Source organism: Rhynchophorus ferrugineus, unplaced genomic scaffold (genome assembly GCF_030347505.1).
Source record: "Rhynchophorus ferrugineus isolate W39M unplaced genomic scaffold, kcgeb_rfMv2 rfM6, whole genome shotgun sequence".
Lineage (NCBI taxonomy): Eukaryota > Metazoa > Arthropoda > Insecta > Coleoptera > Curculionidae > Rhynchophorus > Rhynchophorus ferrugineus.
The window spans coordinates 30,989,967-31,009,389 of NW_027472585.1; the positions used below are offsets into that span (position 1 = coordinate 30,989,967).

Genomic DNA, 19,423 nt, shown 5'->3' on the forward strand with positions numbered 1-19,423 from the left:
TTCCTCAAGCAGAATCAGCAAAATACCTTGGAATCCATCTTGACGGTAGATTAAGTTGGAAGCATCACGTTAGACAAAAAGCAAAACGCATTAGAACCAAAATAAAACAACTATACTGGTTAGTCGGAAAATATTCTCAACTTGATCTAAAATCAAACAGGTTGATCTATAATACAATTATAAAGCCAATTTGGACCTACGGGGTGCTAATATGGGGTTGCACTAAAAGTTCAAGTCAGTTAGTCATACAGCGCTGTCAAAACAAGGTTCTTCGATTGATTACCAATGCCTATCGCTATGTAACCAATGAAGAACTGCACGATGACCTGGAAATCAAATGGATTTGCGAAGTTGTGCAGGATTTCGCCTTGAAACACGAAAGAAGATTACTAAATCATACTAATGTGGAAGCAATACAACTGTTGGACAGCGCGCAGGATGTCTGGAGATTGAAACGAACAAAACCATACGAACTTGTATGAACATTTAGTGTGTACTATTAGTAAATTATAGCTATAACTTAATAATTAATAAATAATTATAATTTTATAATTGAGGAATACATACTGATTTATTTTCTCGCACTCGTCTTGCTTGTTAATTAATCCAAGTACATAGGAAAAGAAGTAATAAATTAATTGTAAATTAAGATTGTACTAAGCGTATCTAATAAAGATGTTATTAAAAAAAATAAATATTTAACGTCATGATAAGATTTAATTACTTTCCTAGCACCTAGAAAGAAGCTTAAATCATTATGATTCTTAAACCTGGGAAATAATCAGAAGATGTCTCCTCTTATCGTCCTATAAGCCTGTTACCTATGATCTCTAAACTTTTCGAAAAACTATACATTAAGAGACTAAAAATAATCCCAGGATAGAAAAATATTATTCCAGACCATCGGTTTGGCTTCCACAATAAAAACGGAACAACAGAACAAATACAGTTAGTTAACCAATAAATTAGTCAACCAAATTAACAAAAACTTAAAAATAAAAAATATTTCTCCGCTGCATTTCTCTATATTTCTTAGGTCTTCGACAAGGTGTGGCTCACTAGACCGCATGTTAAATTGAAAAAGCTTTTGCCCCATACGCACTTTCAACTGCTGAAATCATACGTCATACACAGACATTTTATTGTTAAACAGGGTGACGAATACACTGACCTATACCAAATATATTCGGGTGTTCCACGAGGCGATGTTGTTGATCTATTGTTGTTGTTGTTGTCTTGGTACCGACCTCAAGAAACGCCACTGTTGCAGCATATGCTGACGATACAGTGGTTTTATCAACACATGAACATCCAATATCAACCACAAGAAATCTCCAAATTCTTCTTAAGAAGGTTGAATTGTGGTTGAAAACGTAGTGTATCAAAGCAAATGATAAAAAATCTACCCATGTGACATTAACCCTTTGTCAAAGAACATGTCCCTCAGTAAAATTGAATAATCATGAACTTCCGTAAGCAGACAACGATAAAACTAACCAAATAAAGGAATACATTTTGATCGAGGTTTGACATGGAAAAAACATATAGTGATAAAACGCAAACAGCTTGGGCTTATACTAAACCAAATGTCTTGGCTGATAGGGCGTAAATCTAAAGTATCATTAGTTAAAAAGTGTTGCTGTTTAAGTTAATAATAGGCCCATTTGGACCTTTGGTATTGAACTGTGGGGTACTACTAGCAAATCTAATATAGATATCCTCCACAGGTTCCAGAATAAATAGTTGCTGTCATCGTCGATGCCCCATATTACGTGTCCAAAAAGTTGATTCAGCGCGATATCCCCTTAGAATCCGTAAGGAGTGTGATTCAATGTCTTAGTGTGAAATACTCTGAAAGACAATTAGTGCATTCCAATGCACTCGCCAAACAGTTAAATGTACGCGATTACAATGTTGTGCTTATGCTCAAACGGAAACTACTATAAGAACTGATTAATAGACACATAGAGTGATATTTTATAATCTCTAGGATACATTAGAATAGTCTTTAGAATAAATTAGGATAGACTTTAAAATAATATGAAATAGTATTTAGAATACGATATAGATTATAAGTTGTACATCAGATCACTTACTGAAGTTATCTTCTACATGTCATTATGGTTATATTATATAACGGAAATCATATAATAATACTTATGGCCCACGGGCAGATTGTTGACGTTCTAAGAATTGTGTACATTAATATTTTCTTCAATAGTTCAAATGTAATAGATAACTTTGTATACATACGTTATTTTTAAATATACCCTTTAACCAAATATCACAATCAATGAAACAACTGTGTAAATTTTTGGAATATTTCAGCATATAATTTTTATTATCGATTTTTTGTGGATCAATAGTACAAATATCTGGATAAATTTGTTTCTTAAATACATGAGAAATTATTGACTATTCGAAATGAAGATTTTGACTACTAAATGAGAGAGAAGTTAGATTTTTCTCCTAGACCAACCATTAAATTATTCCTAACTGTATTAGTTAACTTACACTATTTGTTTGCAATTTTTGCAGTGCAAACGATTATTTTACCCGTCAATCTGAGCATTTACTGCATCACATATTTGACAGTAGGCGAGATGCTTTTAAAATTTAATTTCATTTCAAAACAGGTCGCCTTTATCAATAATCTATTCTTAATATAAGTAAACATACACTATAATTCATCTAACGATATGCTTTAGTTTTTTCTTCTTTCGCTCTTGATCGAATCCCTACTAGGTAGCTTTATTAACTTGATACTAAATATTTACTAGAAATGTTTAGTAAGTAGATTGTGTGTCATTTCGCAATTTTCGTATACTGCTCTTTGAATAAACCTACTGTAATTTTCAACTTCTTTTTCTAGTTGTTTTGATTTTTTTTAAGTTGATGTTGTATTGGAGGTTAACTCAAGAGCTTTTTCGATCAGTGATTTTGTTAAAAAAAACCTTTCCACTGAGGGTTAATACTATACTCGAATGGGCAGAATTTGGGTATCTTAAATTTGGTAATTTGGTGGTCTGCTGGTGTAATTACAGCTCTTCTCTTAAGTCACTTGTCTTAGTTTTTTGCCTTTAGTTGTGATTCGGTATAGTAATATGGGACTTATCTCGAGTAATAAAAATGGCAACAGGAAGTTGGAAAAGGTAGTAATCCAACACTATTATAGTTACTGGCTTGTTCTGAGCAAAATAAATAGAATTTTTAGGTTACCAAGAGAGAATTTTTTTTTAAATCACTAAAATAACTAGTTAAATTATAGAAAAAAGATGAACGCCACCAAATAATGATTGATATAATAATTTAATCACATTATAATAATAAACTGTTCTCTCGTAGATATGTAGAAGTTCCTTTACAAAAGTTATAAATCCAGTTGGGAAGATACGGGAGTTTGCTTTAATTAGATTAGGGTTCGCCGGGAAGGAATTGTTTCTAAAATTGGATATTTGTCAAACTAGAAATGCACTCGTCTAAGTGAGTAGAAAATGGATTAGTACGGTAATTGCCTTGCAGAAATAAAGACCGAGAGAAAATAAAGAAAAGAGTAGTAAAGGGCGATTAATTCAAAATCCTATTTTGAAACTCGCTTTTTCCCAAGGAGAGATAAGCGACGGTAGATTTAATGAGTAACGCCTGGAATTACAGTGTTGCCAAATATTGTTCGGTGTATAACAAAATAGTCATTATATATCCCTATAAATTGTTAAACATGGAAAATAAAAAAATATAAATATGAATAAAAATATAATGAAACAGTCAATTTAGTTTAATTTTATATTCTAATACTATGAGATTCTAATGCAATTGAAACCCATGTCTAAACATCTCACTCATCACATCTCTCTCAAAAGATGCTTGTATAAATTTTACAGCTGTCGGATCATTAGTTTGTGAATTATAGAATTTTGAGTGAAGCAACTTTTGCTACTGTGAAAAACATGGACAAAAAGAAATTTCGCGTGTTGATAAAGTATTGCTTTTTGAAGGGAAAAAATACAGTTGAAGCAAAAACTTGGCTTGATATCTAGTTTCCGGACACTGCCCCAGTAAAATCAACAATCAAGAATTCGTATGCTCAGTTTAGACGTGAGATGAGCACCGAAGACGGTGAACGCAGTGGACGCCCAAAAGAGGTTGTTACCGACGAAAACATTTAAAAAATCCACAAAATGATATCAACTGAACGTGTACATCATATTGTTCACGAATATTTGAGTGTGAGAAAGCTCTGTGCAAAGTGAGTGCCGCGCAAGGTCACTTTTCACCAAAAACAACGACGAGTTGATGATTCGGAGCAGTGTTTGAAGATGATCAAGCGTAATAAACCAGAGTTTTTGCATCGATATGTAACAACGGATGAAACAAGGCTCAACCATTTCACTCGGAAGTCCAATCTGACTGAACTGCACACGATGAACCCGCTCCAAAGCGTGGGAAAACGCACTAGTCGGCTGGCAAGTTTATGGCGTCTGTATTTTGGGATGGGCATAGAATAATTTTCATTGACTACCTTGAAAAAGAAGGACAATCAACACCGACTATTACATAGCGTTATTGGACCGTTTGAAGGATGAAATCGCCGAAAAACGGCCGCATTTGAAGAAAAAGAAAGTTCTGCTTCACCAAGACAATGAACCGTGTCACAAGTCAGTGAAAAACATGGCAAACATCCATGAATTGGACATCGAATTGCTTCCTTCCATCGAATCCATCGTATTCTTCAGATCTGGCCCCCAGCGACTATTTCCTGTTCTCAGATCTCATAAGAATGCACGCTGGGAAGAAATTCTCGTTGAATGATGAGGTGATCTAAGTGAGTAGTATTTTTTCTTTGTAAAAAATTATTCATAAGGACGTATTTAGTATGAATGCTAAATGAATAGTACATGTACTAATTTCAGACATATGTAAGACAAAGACTAAATGAAGATAGAATAGGTACACAATTGGGGAAGATTTATGTATACGAATTACTTAACTTAATATTGAATGAGGTAGGATCTCTGGCGAAAATCTACCTTTCGATTTTATTAGAAGATTGCTTGCTTAATTAGGATTAGGAATTCCCACTATTAAAGAGAGTCTGATGAGAATATTCTTGTTTTGAGTTTGTTCTGTAGCTGACTTCTTTTTTTAAACTATTTGAACACAAGACTGATGGTTTCAACATAGATTGGTTTGATCCGCAGACTAGTACTTATTTAATGGGTAGATCTGGCCTGCTCTCTAATGGGTACAACTTTTTTTCATAATGATCCTCCTTGTAGTGATATTATAGTAAGTTGTACCAAAAAAGCTCCGTTTTTCTGGTTCGCTGAGTACTTTCAAGGTATTCAATTTCAACATATTCATCTGCATCTATCTTAGCTTGATGAATAACATGCCATTGAAGATTCTTGGAGATTCGGCTACTAAAGGCGTAGAAAATCTTCGCGAAATTATTGCTTATTACTCCTATTGGAAACTTCTAGCTTGAGAAATTAGTATATAAGTGTCTTCAAATATTTTCAACTAGCGAAATAACAGAACAACAAACAACACAAGTTTCAAGGTAATATGCATATGCCACAAATGCAGTATTGGGTTTTCTCTAGAATTTAATATATGTGTTTAATTCTATGAATTATTTGTGTATATTCTGTAATTTACCTAAAGCTTTACTATACATATTTAATAGATAGTAACTTTAAAATATATTATTTTAATAACGTTATTAATATTAACTGATCTATTATCGTAACAAGTAATTTTGAAGATGTTAACTTATAATCTTGTAACTGCATTTTAACACCATTAAATAAAATATACCTGCAAAATATAGAATATTAAGAAATCTATTATACATGTACTATCGATTCGTGAAATAGAGCCAAAAATCTATTATATCCTACCAAATTAAATTAAAAGAAGAAATTATTGTCAAGCTACCTGCCGTAATTACTATACTAAACTGTAGGTTATCTTCCATTAAGTTTAACAACATCACTGACAAACGATTAATATTGCAACGAATATTTAGAAATATGGAAATAAATTAAATCAGCTAATCAACAAAAAAATATAACCTTCATAGTAATAATTAACAAAGTCGAATGAAAAAATCTGGAGCTGAGTCAGTAAACGTCTCAAACAGCCTCTGGGCTATCAGGAAATCCGACAACGTCGCCGAACTTAAGAGCCGAAAGTTACGCTCCGGGACAGAGCGACTGTCATTCCGCCAAGATATATCGGTTCGTTTCAGTAATTGGCGTGGATTAATATCCCGATTCTAGTAAAAAGGTTCAGACGCCCAATTATGGAAAAGGAATTTAAAGGATATGCTCGAACGTTTCACATCGCAAAACGGTTTTCCTGCGGAATAGCCGATTTCCTCCCTTAATGTTCCCTAATAGGTAAAATATTTAACAACTCCATTTTATTTTTGTGGGATCTAATACATATAATGGATTCGATCTGGTAGTAAAATTGTGCATGTTTCGAAAAATATTTTAATAAATAATATATGAAAAAATTATAAATTTTATTTCACAGTCTCCTTTTTACCAACCAGGATTTATCTGGACTGGACTTACTATTTAACATGGGCTCCGAACCACGGTACTCGGCTTTAAGCCTACCGACTGGCGAATGACCAACTTAGAAATTGTTTTCTGGAATGATCCGGTCTTACCCAGCCTGGTTACTGGCGTGACTGGAATCATTTTCCTCGTCGGATATTTCACTCTTGCCTAGGACAATCACAAATATTAAATAATCGCAAATATAAATTTACGACCAAGCCCCAGCAGGAGGACCGTCCTGTCGTCTTTACCACTGCGCTAACCAAGCCGGATGAAAAATATTAAAATCAACTACAAATAAGTTTTGAGTCGAACCTTTGAAGATATGCGGCTGGTGCAATAGAATACGATTGGGACAAATAGACCTTGTTGTTGCGGCCTTAAACATTTCCCTATAGATTTTCGATAGATTGAATTTCCTCAAGCTCTCAAGTTCTTCAAATCTTATTGATTACCTCTGTATTTCTATAATGACAAATATATATTCAAAGCATGACTCAAACGTATGCATATTACATATTGCGATCTCCTATGATAATTTGTGTTTGTTGTATTTCAAAATTTCACGTCAGAGACTTTCAATTTTATATTACGTGCTTTGCCTTCGAGGCAATACTCACCATCCTTGAGAAAATGAAACTATATCAGTTAATATATAATCACTAATACTTGAAGGTTATATTGCTAATAAAAGTCTAATCTTGCGGATGCCTTTTTAAATCAGAAAATGTGTATTACTTGACAGGTGGTGTCTTAATGGAATATAATTCACTAGATACTATATTTATGTCATATCAGTGTTAGTAACCTTAGTTTTTTTTATAGATTCTTCGTATAAACCTATAAAATCGAATTTGTAGAAAGTTTATAGTTAACAATGCCTAACTAACAGTGCACTTTATTCGAAAAAAAAAAACGAGTAAACAACTTAATCTATCGTCTTAACTTTTTTTTTAAATAAATATATTTATGTTGCCTCAACACTTATATTCACATTCGAATACCCATAAATAACGCTCGGACTATGTTGGATTGGAACACTTGGAGTTGTGCAGGTTGTCTCTCAGAGACCTACTACACCTGTGCTCCAAAAAGGTAAACGAATCGGACCAGCATTTTATATAGGTTTGCTTTCTGGGGACTTTTTCTGCAGATTAGTAGATACAAAAGGCTATACACGTCATTGCCTTTGCAGATGACGTGCTGAGTCTATGCTGTTCACTGAAACTTGCAGTCGAATAGGAAATTTTCAGAAATTCGCTCTGAAATTCAATTCGGTGCACACGTTAATATGTATTCGCAGGATCTTGTACCACGCGATCATCTCGTTGAGTTGGGCTTGGAGTCTGTTTCGAATGGCATCGCGACAATATCCGGTAGTGAAAAACGCTGTCTCGTCTGCATAAAATGATGTGTTCGATTGCTTCGGAAGAGGCAAATCGGCCATGTACAAATTGAACAGGGTTAATGGAGAACCTCGTGTTACTCCTAAGGAGATTTTCCAAGTTTGAATGGTTTAGGGATACTAGGTCATCCGGTAAACCTAATTTTGTGCCTTTGAAAATTAGACCATAAATCAGAATAAAAAGGTGTTTAAGATCTTTTAATCCTCTTGGGGCTCTTATTTTTCTACCTGAAGATCTAAAGGTATCTAGAAAATCCTTCGAGAAAATTCATCGAGGGCATTAAAGAGAGGGGTTTCCACTTAGCAGATGGGAATATATTTATTGCGTATCGTTTCCCTTAATTCCATTATGAATATAAATCCCTAATAAAACTCAATCAAACTGTTACTGTAATAATTTACTGAACTCAATCCAACAATTTGAACGAAGTATTAGGTCATAGAAATAGTAATAGCGAGTAAAAAATGCACAGTTATCCACGTTTCAAAAGTTTTGGAAGAAACACTGTTTCAGCTCAAATGAGAAGCTCTAACACACCTAGCGTACTCACCAGAAATAGCACCTTTCGATTTCCATGAAGTGACATGGCTAATCATAATTGAATACAAAGTCCTAATTCCATTTCTCATAATATATATTTATTTACAATATACTAAGTTAATATATGTTGTCATGGTTAGCTGTAAGTAACTAATAATTTTTGTATTTTACCTTTTTTATCACCTAATCATTCATTACCAGTAAAAAATGAACAATTCTACCTCGGCAACCTTACTGTTTCTTTTTGCGAGCAACCTAACCAACAAACATAAAATTATTACCGACTAAAATCGGCATTTAACACGAAACATAAAAAGGAATTTAACAACCATGCTTTAACTCATGACTTTATGACCGTCTTTTATAGTCAAGATATTTAACAAGCTATTTTAATTGCGGTAGATATCTTCTCAAACGACCTTGCGTATTTTTGTTTTATTGGCATATGAAAAAGTCGTATATTTACAAGGGACAAAACGTATCTAGCACTAAAAATGTCCCATTTTGTACTACCGAATTTAAAAGTTTTAACAGTAAGATAATTTTTTATTTATTTATAGATTAATAATTTAGGGTCGTCGAACAATGAGAAGCTAAACATCTCATTAAGCAATTTGGGCAATATTTCTCTGTTTTTAGGCTTTATAAAGCTATATGTACTGGGGCAACAATGGAACAAAAACATATTATATTATTTAAAAAGTCATAAAAATATCTTTCGATACATTTTCGATTAGTTAAGAATTTATAGGAGATTATACAAATGATACTTCAAAGACCTTGCGAAGGATCAAGCTGAGAAAAAAGACAGGATTTCGATCAACCTGCGATTGTACAGAAAGATTTTCGACTCTTTGGTCAGTCGAAACTGGAGGGCTCTGGAAGCATAGTCTCCAAAATATTGTTTAATTTTCTTTACAATGACTCCATATAAGCCTGAATGCGATATAATTTGTTGAATTCATTTTGAATTCGTTCTTTGTCTAGAAAGCATCGTGTCTCCATTACAATATACAGGAGTAACTATACGAAAAGTATTTAAAATAAAATAAAGCGTTCAATATGACACTACAAAGCTCCTCACAGTTCCGATGTAATAACACTAGATTTATTAATAGAGATTTTAAGGCCTTAAAGATTCTCCACGATTGAGAATTAATATAAAAAATATCAAAGCATTGACAACTTTTTGTATTGTTATTTTAGATTGTTATTGAGTGAGCTATCGATTGAAATGATCGCCAATAAACTGAGATGGCATAAACCGGCAGGGAAAATATAAATAATAATGTCTGACAGTTTTAAATTTTAATGATTATCCATAGTGAGTTCAGTTTAAACTTTTCATCCACCAAATTCATTATCTTTGAGCTTCATAAACAACTTTTGCAAAGTATTTCATTCAACAATATCATGCACATATAAGTCAATCAATTTTTCTCATCTACAGATTTCATCAAATTAAAAAAATAAGCCTAAATAACGCCTACTCCGTTCAAAAATGCAAAAGGAGACAAATAGTACTAATAAATACGTACTGTTGATACAAATTTGCCAATTGTTTGGATTTATGTTGTTATAGATGTTCTATAATCTTACCATTTGATGCTTCAAGTCTATTTTGCATTACTGCATTACAAACTGGGGAAGATCTCTTTAATTGAACATAAGACCAATTACAGAATTTTGTAAAACTTAATATCTTGAGTATTCTATATCTTCTAGTATTCGTAACAATACTTAACTAAACTGTATCCAAAAAATGTATATTTATGTTTATATCCGCATAATGTAGTTTGAAAAGATAGATAAATTATGGAACAGAACAGATATAAATAAGGTTGAGCATTGTTTCAATTAAATACTAATAAATACAAAACATAAATACATATGGCTTCTAGCCATCTTCATTAAAAGTTGCATTCAACAGAAAATGATACTCGATAACTTTTGTAAGTCTAGATATCTGAATATGTACCTGTGAGCGCCCATGCCTTATAATAACGACTAGCAGGGATAAAGCTCTAGTTACATACTCAGAGAACACAAGGATGGGTAAAATGGGTCTTTAAAGATTAAAAGGTAGTACAGAGTACCGAGAGAGTCGTGGGGTGCTTTCTATGATATTTGGTCAATTTTTATTGGATTAAGTTTGCATGAGGTATTGGTCCATTCCAGTAATGCATTGACATCAGTCACTCGAGTAAGCCATTAATCATTAATTTAGTTTTATTTAAAAATAACATTTACCTGGTCTCACATCATACATACAAGTCACACTAATGACTTATTTAGTAAATCACAGAGAAAAGAATGTAGGAAATTAACTTTGATAAACATAAACAGTTATTCATTTAGAACTCAATCTCCTCGTTCAGTTGCTTTTAAATATCGTGAAAATGTTACATTTTTATTTACTGACGTACATTTCCATCTATGAAAGAAAATCACATTTAGGTGTTTTTTCCGCTCCAAAATATTAACGAGTAATTAATAATAGAAAAGAGTAACTGATCGAACCTCGTGAATCACCAAATCCGGGGTAAGACGGCCATAGAACTGGAAAACTTGGAGGAATTCATTGAAGAATTGAATCAAATTGCTGCAGCTTTAGATCACATTCAGTGCAACAGTTTTTACTATGGTAAATTTCTACCTAATTTAGTGTATTTACGAACCAAACTAGATCGACAGCAGAATTGCAATTTGAGGCCATTGCGATATTTCCTAGATCCGAAGAAAATAGTTCAAAATCTTGCAATTTATGTCTTAAAGGAAAATTGCCAAAAACATGAAATAATTCCAGTCACAAAAGCAACAGTGAAGTAAATAAGATGATGATTTTGTTATATTTACAGACAGGGACATTGATCAACCACAGACATCGAAAATGGAGTTAGAGTTATTCTAGTAAAATTAAATTAGTAAAATGCCTTGAACACTATTCAAATATAAAAAATATGATCAAACAGTAGAGCATAAATTTTTGCTCATCAGGACCTATAGAAATATTGTTTTTAGCGAATTTTATTCATTCCTCAACAAGAGATTGTTTGTCTAATAGTACATTTAAAATTCTAGTGTTCATGGGAAGAACTTCTTCCTTTACTAATTAATAGGCTTAATAAGCTAGTTCTAATTTACATATCCGGACATCTGCCTGTATTTTTTCTAATTTGTACTTATACGTATTATGAGTAAAGACCTAAATTTCAAATAAGGTTTCGAGAGGGAGCTTGCGGTAAATCTACTAGTCTCGAATCACATAGAGTCTTCTTTCTGTCACAAACCAGACCCAGAAAAATTATCAATATTCTTGAATACAAGAGAGCGTACTATATATATCACTAAGAATCGTGTAGGCTTCCGTTCACATTGAATATTAGGCTATTTTTAAAAATATTTTAACATCTCATTTTTGCGAAGCAGGGTTTATCTGGACTAGAACTACCGTTTTAGATGGGTTCCGAATCACGTTCCCCGACATTAAGCCGATCGACTGGCCAATGACTAACTTAGAGACCATCCCAGAAGACATCCGGTCTTACCAAGCCTGGCTACTGATGTGAATGGTATCATTTTCCTCCTCAGATGTTACACTCTTGTCTAAGGACAATCACATAAGTTAAACAAACACAAATGCCCCCGCAGGATTCGAGCCCGCGACTGATCCAACAGCAGCTGGGCCGCCCTGTGAAGCAGAGAGAAATCCGTGTGTTGCTCTCATACACTCCAACAAAACTTATTTGTAAAGCTATTAATATTTATTAAAAAAACAATTCCGATTTATTATATGTTAGAGTGTAGTGGCCTCGTTAATTAATAGGGCTTAGGATTTTAAAAGATAATAAATCGGCATTAACCGGTGGGTAACAGTGAAAAATTCGGTCTCCGACAACTTAAACCCAACGAAGCAAAGAAACACTTATCCACGTCTTAAACGCGCGTCCCAGCGCGCCGTAAATCTCCATTTTCTGACCGCGATTGCCACTTTAATATATGTAGCGCCGGCCATAATGACTTTGAGAAAACGGGAAATTTCCGAAATAAATTCATGGCCGACCCCCCGCCCGTGCACTCAATTTATCAACCGCCGAAAATCCTTCAAGCGACCGCTCCTTCCCTTCTCGCATACCCCGGCATCCCCTACGAAATACCTAGGTCCCGTAGGATGCCGTAAGATTTTTTCAAGTTTACCGTCCGGTGGGCTGACAGCCTGAGAACGATTCGTGGGGGGCAGGGGGGAGCCGGAGCGTCGAAACGGAAGAAGAGAATGGAAGGCTTCTACTAATTATGTTACGAACAGATGTTGCAACTAGCCAACGCCATCAACAAAAACTTTAACGCTGGTGTTTCACCTTGGAGTGTAATTAATTTTCGCTAATTAAACTGTTGCTAAAACAGGCTGCTGGTTTTATTTTATGGAGTGAATTTTCGTATTTGTTCGTTGCGACTGCCGCAGCGCAGCTGGTTGTATTTGAATTATATGGTTTTTTTTCGCCGTGCTGTTGTTAATTTAAATTTTATTTTTATAAACATATTTTAATGATTCTTTTTATCGGACTGTCTAGTTGACATAACACATATTATTATGTTCTGTATGTGTTTTTTTCAAGTATAATAATAATAGTGAGACTGTCGAAATGAAAGGCAAGCGAATTACTAATTTTGCCAAATATCAGGTATACCGTTTCTTAACAAATGTCGCTAGGGTTAAGTCTGCAATGTTAAGATTTAACACATATATCATTTTATCAAGCTTCAAAGCTATACATATAATATATTGCGAAAGTAACACTGTCATTAATTTATACCTATTAGAAAATGTCAAGTTTTATGACTGAAAACGTGGAAAAAACATTTGTGGCTCGCATTACTTTTTTATTTAATAAAAAGAGAACCACTGAAGGACATCGTTTGTTGGTTGAAACTTACGGTGAACATGATCTAACCTTAAAAAAACGTGAGACGTGAGATTTCGATGTACAAGAAAAGAAGAAGAAGAAGGCCAGTGGATTTATTTTGAAAACCCTAAGCGCAAAAAATCATGGTAATCAGCTGATCCGGTAAAACCGGTCAATAGACACCAAGGCCAAATCGTTTTACACGCAAGACAATGCTGAATGGTGAAACTGGTGAAATAGGTATTAGTGACTGCCACCGACAACAAATAGTCAATTTGAATTGATCAATTTCAATTGCCGTTTAAAAAAGCAAATCCAGCCAAGGAAGCATTAAAAGCATTTGAATGGGGCATATTATCACACCCGTCGTAAATCCCGGATCTTGCCCCGTCCGACTATCAACTTTTCGCATCAATGCGGGCAGCGCTTGTAGAGCAGCACTTCGCCAATTTCGAATAGTTTTTTTGAGATGGCTTCAGTAAATTGTCTGAAAAAGCGGTAACATGTATAGAATCAAATGACCAATACATTGAATAATCACATTTTCCATTTGCTTGAAAATTATGCAGATTTTTTTCCGAAAAAATCGGTAATAACTTTCCGGTACACCTGGTATATTTGGTCCAAATGTTACCACCATATGATGCAAATAAGGACGACGATTGATAAACTAATAAGAAAATCTATAAAATAGACGATTTTACTATTTATCTCTAATTCCGTAATTTAACTATCATTAAATCGAACCAGTGCAACGATAGGCAACAAAATAAATCTAAACTGAAATGCTGAAGCTATTGTTCTGTTGCATTTCTAGGCATATCTTAGGCTTTTGATAAATTGTGGCATTCTCCATAATCTTCACCTTCGCAGTTACTGCAGTTACTGATATCACAGATAGGCATTTTATCATAAAACAGGACGTTGAATACACTAAATTACATTAAACATATTCAAGAGTTCCACAAAGCAATAAACAACGCGGTATTAAAACCAATTAACACTAAAGCAACTTGGACTTACAACTATAGCAAATGTATTGGCCCACATGGCACAAATGTAAGTTGCCACTGAATAATACTTATTTGGTCAGATGAAATGCAACTACAGGGCACTTTCAGCAAGTAATATAAGTCAAAAATAAGCTGGTGCCTACCATTATTGATGCTCTCTACTATGCATCTAATAAAGCGACAAATGCTATAAGTACTTGTGTTAAGTACTTTGAAAGAGTGTTGACATACATTGAATGCATTGAATTAACAATATTTTAAGCCAATAGAGCTTAGCAGTCTATTCTTAAAATACATTTAATATAAACTTGAACCTTTAATGGATTTTGTAATTTTCAGTCAATATTTCGCATATATTTGTTAAATAATTCGATATTTTAGATGTAAGGGACAGCGATAAACGCAAAAAATAACTGAATTCAAAGCATAGATAGCAATCTAAATAAAAGAAGATTAACAACTAGGTGAGGGCAACGATTATGACCAGGTGAATCTTGAAAAAATGAGGAATGATGATGAAACATGATGAAGAATGTCCTATGGCATCAAGAACAACGCATTGATGGAGTCATAATTATCTTCGGGCACTAGCTAAAGATTGAACCATAACAATAATAAAGAGTACTATATAACCATCGGTGTTTTCATAGTGTCAAATTACAGTCATTTATAATCTCAAGTAACAATAAAAGAGTTCCATCTCTCGATCATAACCTATTTTAACCAATTTTATATCAACAACAATTTAAAATATTTGCCGGCGTTTTTAACCATATAAGGATGTACTACTTACACAGCTTGTGAACATCAAGTGTAATGGATTTAGAAAAAAGTAATTTGGTATTTTCCCCATTTTCAAAAATGTATTCATTTAAAACTAAAACACTATTTTTGATGAGACATGTTATGACACAATATGACGGGAACAGTGATTGAATAAACTAATGACGCTGACGCTTTATATCTAGAGTGTCATTTAGACGGTCATCTTCTAAACAATGGTTGAATCAATATTCCTAGAAGAATTCGACTTTAAAGCTATGTATCGGTGAAAACCGAAATTCCTTCTTCCCCAACCTTATTAGTTCATTATATATTTTCTATAAATTATAATTATACCTTTTATACAATATTTACTTAATACAATTAATATTAAATATATCAAATTAAATATTAAATGTCATACTATATACGTATTTAATTAAATATTAAAATAAATGTAATACTTTTTTTATGATACTGAACTGCAATAATTTTTAGAAGATTTTGATTTTGGTCTAGATTACATGGCAAATTAACAAATGTATATATCAAAAACATAAACGTTTAATCTGCCAAAATTGATTTTAATAAATTCCTCTATACTATATAATAGTATAGAATTGAATCCAATAAAGGCTTAATACCACCGCTGCCAAAATAAATTTACTCAATTAACTATAATACACACCAATTTGCTGTGTAAATTTACACCGCTTATTCCATTATCATTTCCAATCTGAAACAAGAGATTTTCTTTTAATTGTATAATATTTCTCTACTAAAAATAAAATCAGTATTATGCTCTAGTCTCAATGTTCTTTCAAATAATGACCAAATAAAATTAAAAACTAAAATTAAGTAAATTATTATAGTGAAGCTTAGAAAAGTCATTTGTCAAATTAATATATTTTATTTCTACAATATATGATAGCATTTCAAATTAATTATTGTAAATATGAGATTTTAAAATAAAATGTTGTGAATCTTATGTATTATAAAATTATATTTCATAAATGAATTCCATGTTAGAAGAACGATATATGTTTTAAACTATTTAAGAGTCAACTTAATTTTGCATAAAAATACAAATGCTATTCAGTAACATATTCTCGCACATCGCTAAGCTAATAATTGGAAGGGGTAAATTATGATTCAATCACTTTATTGAGGATTTTAGCGGTGGACAATGTCTGGATATTTCTAAAAGCACTCTATAACTTTTGGCAGCACTTCTTAAATAAATAGAAAATTTTAGGTTTCCTAAAAATTGTATTTAGTTCATAAATTTATTATAAAATATCTCGTAACTATAAAATAAAATGTTAAAAAAAGGTTCTAAGTATTATAACTTAATCTACCTATTCATATACTGACATAATGGCTCTAGAGCTAACTAGACTAGAGCGACTTAAAGTATAACTGCTATTCTGCTTATGTTTATTTATTAACCAATTAATTCATAAATTTGTTGTTTGTTGTTTAAAATATTTTTGTTGTCTAATAATTTGTGACATATCTGCAATATCACCTGTTAATGCACGGTCTCCAAAAATCAAAAATTATTGTTAGAAAATTGGTCTTCTTTAGATCCTATTTCCGTAAAAAGAAAACACGTTACAATTATACTATGAGTTTTATACAATTAAAATGACATATTTTTATATGCTATTTTATAAGGATATTTAAAATTTTGAGACTAAATTGTTCAAGAAGTTTGCAAAGCACCGTCTATTTATCACATGTGTTTAAAATTATGATTCTATTGTTAAAGTAAATGTTATTAAAACATGGTAAAAATTCATTAGATTCACGTTCAATCGTTGCAGAAGCTACTTATGTATGGTACCACTATAATTCTGATCTAACAAAACTAAAAACTAAGATGTAATGTAGATCCAAAAATGTCATTTTTTCTTGGATACAAAAGGAATATTGTTCATGATAGGGGTATCGACCACCGAGAAAAGATTGATATTTCGATATACGGATATTTTAAAAAATATTAATCCATATGTATATTGCAACAACTAGGAAAAATGTAAATATTTTACAAAAAAATTATTGATACTTTTAAGAAAAGTTTAAAAAATAGATGATATAACGATTATTTAAGTCGTCGATAATCGATATTATCTAAATATTTTAAAAAATATAAACCTTTAAAATCAAGAACCGATTCTAAAAATGTATTAATAATAATTAAAGGTTTTTTATAGTGCCTAAGAAATATTTTTAAATTTTTTGAAAAAATATCGAAAAATATCAGCTGAAAAAAATATTGATATATTGATATGTTTTTGGCAACCCTAGTTCATAGATCACCCTCATAATACTAACTAGTAAAACAATTATATGATTACCTAAACCTTTTCAAACAACAAAATACAATAATCGTTTAAAGAAATATAGTACTGAAGAAAATCTATACTTACTCCTACTCACATAACTTGAAAAACCATAGCCAAAGTTACATATATTACAATACGAATTATTTCAATATTAGGTCCATTCGTTAGACCTTTCTGACATTCATCAAATGTATAGCTGCCCTAAGGAAGTAATTTACAGGCCATTATAGTGATGGAATCCATAAATTGAGGATCTATTGGAAGGAGTGCACTTAGTATTATTAAGCGTATAGCATAAAAGAACAGAAAAGAACTGGAAAAATTAGTAAAATAAAAGAATACTGATAAAGAATAAAACTAGAGAACATACCCAATAATATTAAAGAAAAACTATTTAAAACTAAATCTAATATGATCTTTCAAATCGCCAAACATACGAAGGAAGGTGGAAGAAGGAGAAGAAGAAAAAAGTCTGTGAGAAAAAAAGAATATTTCGAATCTTTAAGAAACAAATTAATAGAAAGTAATATAAATCAACTGAATAAAATGAGCATAATAGTTCCCTAAAATGACGAGTCTATTTTCTAGAAAATTTTGACAAAGAAGTTGGACAAGAAAGAAGCGAGAAAAATAGAGGAGAGGAGATCAGAAGAAGGAAGAATCCAAAGAAAAAGCAGTTCAAAAAGCTACTAATCCATTACATTTATAAAATAGTCCCTCAAAATAAATTCATAGCGCTTATATAAGATTACTTCAAGCTTGAACCCAATTAAATTCATTCATAAACAAGAATATTTACATTTTTCTCTATGTGTATTTGCATATATTCTAGCAGTTTCGACAGCCTCAAAACTTAATAATGTATCTCGTATTACATTCAATTTAATATACTCAAGTACAAAACGATGCCGCTCCGGAGTGCATTTCCGACTAGTTTCCGGTATGTCAACGTATAACGCAACCAAAATAAGGCTGCCTTTCGATCTGTTTAACATCGCGAATGTATAATGTACGTATGCCGACTATTCGCGACTGTTTACTGCCGTAAACAATGTCGGTTTGATTGTGGAAATTTACGAGTTTTCGATCCAGAAGCTCTCGTTGCTGCCGCATGTAAATATGCAAAATGAAACGCTTTAATACTACCCCAGAGACACTTAGCAAACATCAAAAGTCAATAAATGTTGTATTTTATTAGTATGTTATTTTCTATTATCGTGTATTGGCTAATAGCACTGAACTTCCTGCATTGGGCAAAGATATAGCTTGTTCCCCTCATATATTTATACCCAAATATTCATGTTGAAATGTTGTTCACGAAAAGTTAAAACGGTCCTGTATCTGTTTTGAATTCAAAATGGACTATAAAATATTTTGGCAGTATCAATGTAAATTGCAGGAATACAGTCATGAAATATCTTAGGCAGATTAATTATTAGAAAAATGTTTCAGAAAGCATCAGGTCTTATACAACCTGGTTGCCGGAATATTTGATATTATTTCATCTTAAGCACTGTGGCTACTAACTCATCAACCGTCAGTAATTAAACGCTTCCAAACAAAGATCTTCGATTAAATGTCAACGTTTATCGTAACCGTTAAGAACTTCACAATAACCTTGAAAATAGATGTATCGATGAAGTTATCCAACATTTCGCCCTAAAGTACGAAAGAAGGTTACTAAATCAGAGCGACATGGAAGAAATGTAACTACTAGCAACACAAAGGAAATCAGAAGACATGAACTTGTACAAAGAGCCTAACTATGCCTGTTTCAACGAAGGCTGGTGGCTTCATCCATGAATGGTGTCATTATTATCGTTATGGTAGACTGTTTGTTTCGCCGAGATCTTGATTTCGATAAGACGGACATTAGTTTAT

At 32.5% G+C, this 19,423-nt stretch overlaps 1 protein-coding gene across 1 annotated transcript in view; it reads right to left on the reverse strand.

The window, feature by feature from the left end:
- The window catches only part of Lar (tyrosine-protein phosphatase Lar), a 1,580,452-nt gene that overhangs the window by 1,367,036 nt on the left and 193,993 nt on the right, over positions 1-19,423 (reverse strand). The window contains exon 2 of the mRNA XM_076407753.1: positions 15,883-15,930. The gene's annotated coding sequence lies outside the window, so the exon portion shown is untranslated. The remainder of the gene's footprint in view (positions 1-15,882; positions 15,931-19,423) is intronic.